This window comes from Cannabis sativa, chromosome 9, assembly GCF_029168945.1.
Source record: "Cannabis sativa cultivar Pink pepper isolate KNU-18-1 chromosome 9, ASM2916894v1, whole genome shotgun sequence".
NCBI lineage: Eukaryota > Viridiplantae > Streptophyta > Magnoliopsida > Rosales > Cannabaceae > Cannabis > Cannabis sativa.
This window is the reverse complement of record NC_083609.1, coordinates 36,604,396-36,608,440: the sequence shown is the minus strand read 5'-3', so window position 1 is coordinate 36,608,440 and position 4,045 is coordinate 36,604,396.

Sequence of the window (4,045 nt, the reverse complement as noted above, 5' to 3'; positions counted from 1 at the left end):
GCCTTCACAATTGGGGTAGTTCATGTGAGGGGGAGCTGGGTTCAGTATGTCGTACCCACTTCTATTGGCCCTAAACTCTCACACAAGACCCAAAAGAGAGGAATTTAACCTTTAAATAAACAATTGTTATTCATTGAATAAGCCCAAATCTAATTGGGCCTAAATAAAATTACTTATGTCAAATTTTATTTTAGCAACCTAGTCCATTTACTTAGTAAAAACTTAAATGGGCTTCCTATAAGCATCTAAGCCCAATAGCAAACATATAGGCTCACACAGGTCAAATGATTTGGATGGGCCCTATCATGTTACTAGGTTTACACAGATGAAAGAAGTACAAAATTTACCTGTTACAAATTATTTATAAGATCTATTGACAATTGGACTACGATTAAAATCAGATCATTGGATCTGTCAACAAGTTAATCATAGCAATTTAGATCAAATAAATAATAGGTTTGTAAAAAAAATTTTGAATAAACAATATAAAATTAAACAAACATTGTCCATGTAACAGATGTGAAATAAGATATTAATATAATTAAATTATTATTCTTAAACTAACCAACTTGTTTTTGAAAATTTAGGGTTGTTAAAACAAACCCTAAAAATTTCAAAATAAAGGAAACTAATTTTAAAATATCTAGGTTTATTTGAATGAAATTAAATTAAATATCTAATAAGATCAATGATTTGAAAGGAAAGAATCTTTAATATCACTTTCAGATCTTATAATTTAATAAAATAAACTAATTTTAAAATAAATTTGGTTAGATAATTATTATTTTAGGAATAAAATAATAAATGAATAATAATTACTATAATTATATGTCAAAATATCTCAAATTAAGCAATATTCAAATTTCTACAAAAATATCTAAGTTATTTAATATTTAAGATATGATTTATGAATTTCCAATAAGAAAAAAAAATGATATATATAGAAAAAATATCATTTTTAAACTTATAATTTATAAATAATTAAATATTTAACAAAATAACAAATTTGAATTTGAAAATATTATGGTAAGTATATCTATAAAAATATCTATGTTAATTTCAAATTTATTAATTATTTAATTTGTCATATAAGATAATTTTAATATAATATTTTAAATAAAAAGACAAAGTTATCTTTTAATTTAAAATATGTTAAATATCAAAATATCTAGTCTTATAATTAAATAATATATAAATATTAAAGAAGTTAACAAATTTTTAAATCTTACCATAATAGGAAATATTTAAAATTAGAAATATTCCAAAATGGAAATATTTAAAATTGGAAAAATGCCAAATTGAAAATATTTTAAAATTGGAAATATTTCAATTTAGAAATATTTAAAAATGGAAAAATGAATTTTGGGAAACAATCCCATGAAAAAATTGGATTTTTGGGGAAAAAACCCCAAAAATCGCAATTTTGGGTTAGCAGCCCAGTAGGCTGCATTTGCAGCCCAAGAGAGGCTGCTAGCAGCCTGTTACGTGCGCGGACACAGGGCAACCAAGCGAGGAACCTCGGCAGGTGCAGGGTGCATTGGCGGCAAACGTGGGCGGATGCAGGATTTTCATGGGCGGACAGCAGGGTGCTCGCGTGCACAGATGGGGCTTGTCCGAAGCACCTGATGCGTGCGATTGAGCACCCATGCATACCCGAAATCCCGATTTTCCAAAATTCATAACTTTCTCAATTTTTATCAGAATCGAGTTCCGTAAAAACAAAATTTGCTTAATTTTTTACAAGGAATCCAAATAAAATATTTTCAAAAATCGAAAAAATATTTTTCATGAAAAAAAGGTACAGTACAACATATACATTCATAAACTAACACATAAACCACATGAAACCATCCAAATCAACACAAAAACATATGAAACATTGTTTTAATTCATATTTCATGAAAGTAAATCATTACCATGGCTCTGGTGCTAGTTGTTGGAAATTTTTACCAGGATCTAGATTTATTACCAAGTATGTTTGATTAACATCCTAATATGAATTCTAAAACAATGAAATAAACACATAAGAGTTTAAGAAAACCTTACAGTGGGTGCAGCGGAATATTATGACTCCTTCCATTCAGATCTCTAGCCCTTGATTCCTTTCTGTAGCAGAGCATAATCAAGATCTGAATCTAGATCTTCTTTTCTCCTTCTTTGATGCAAATTTTCCATAGTCTTACATACTATGATTGAGGTACCACTTGATGTGTGTGGGCACTACTCATTCACTCAAGTGTTTCGAAATTTAGAGAGAAGAAAAGAGAGAGAGGGGTGTGTGGCTTTTCTGAAAGAAACCAATGTTCAAAGTTGTGTGTTTCCTGAAGCCAACACTTTCTATTTATAGAATACCCTCTAGGTTTAGGTTAGAATTGTATGACATTAAAATAATGGAAACTATAAATGGTATTTCTTATGCATGTGGCCGGCCATACAAAAGGAATTGGGCCTCACTTTGCAACTTTTCCATTTTGTTATTTTCCATTCCCATTTTCTCAAAAATGCCAATTTTCAAATTTAACATTTTAAATGCCAATTCTAATTATTTAATAACTTAAAAATAATTATTAAATAATGTTTCCATTTAATATATTTATTAATTTAGACATATAAAGTCTCTTAATCAATAAATAAACCTAGAATCTCTTTTCTATACAATTTCGCCCTTGCTTAGTGAAAATTCATAAAGTAGACATAGTCTAACTTTTAGAATTATAATTGATTAATTAAAATCAATTAACTGAGTCTTACAAGCAGTATGGTCTCAACGAGTATGTGGACCATAGGTCTATATAACCGAGCTTCCAATAAGTCGAACTGAATTTACCAAGTAAATTCCCTAACTTATTAATTCCTTGTTGAATCCACACTTAGAATTTGGAATTGCACTCTCAGTCATATAGAACGCTCTATATGTTCCATGATATAGACACGTCATTAGTTATCCATTGTTATAACCCTAATGTGATCAATGACCCTCTAATAGATGATCTACATTGAAAAGGCACTAAGTTACCGTTACACCTTCAATGTATTTTATCCTTAAAACACTTAGCTCCGTATAAATGATATTTCAGCAAAGTGAAATGAGATCTCCACCATTTATCTATGTTTAGCCAAGCTCGAAGGATATCATCGTTTCACTTCTAAGTTCCTATAGAAGTTATAGATTCCATATTTATGGTAGCGCTCCCACTCAATTATACTATCATGTTCCCAAAATGTACGTATCACCCTGACCCAAAAGTAGGCTTAACCTAACAAATCAAAGAACATGTATAGTACCCTTGAGATCAAACCTAACCATATCAGGATTAAGGTCATTTGATCTAGGATCAGCAACTGATATTGAATTGAATAGATATTACGGTAGGTTTTAATATATCTAATCAAAGTTCAATATCGGTCCCTTTTGATGTATACTCCATACATCCGATACTGGTAAACTTTGCCAATGTCATAGAAAGGACATAACACTTTTCCAAGGTGTAAGAATACCTATCGCTGATTATACCATGTCAGTCTAAATCCAGTGTTCTGACAAATCAGGGAATAAACTTTTGAACATATAATTAAGATTATATTCCACTGTGCTGACAACACTATAATCTTTAACAAATTCATATGTTCTGGACTTAAAAAAGAATTCATACATTATATACATATAATCATAAAATAAATCATGTGAACCATGCAACATAAAATGTTATTTCTGATCTTTATTAATAAGTAAATCTGATTATATTGAAATGAGTTTTATTTAGGGCACAAAACCCAACAATATCCTCCAGCCAAAGCCCAGACAAGGGGAAAAACATTTCCAAGTAGGAAACTTCACAAGGCGAGGATGAAGATGGGGATCCTCGACTTGGGGACCCAAGCAGCAATGTTGGACCTGTGGAAGAACTAGAAGAGATCGAGATTGATCCAGATATCCCGACCAGAAAGCTAAAAATTGGAAAGGGTTTGTTGCTCGAACTAAAATCAGAGTTGATAAAATTTTTGAGAGCAAACCTAGATGTTTTTGCCTGGTCACATGCGGATA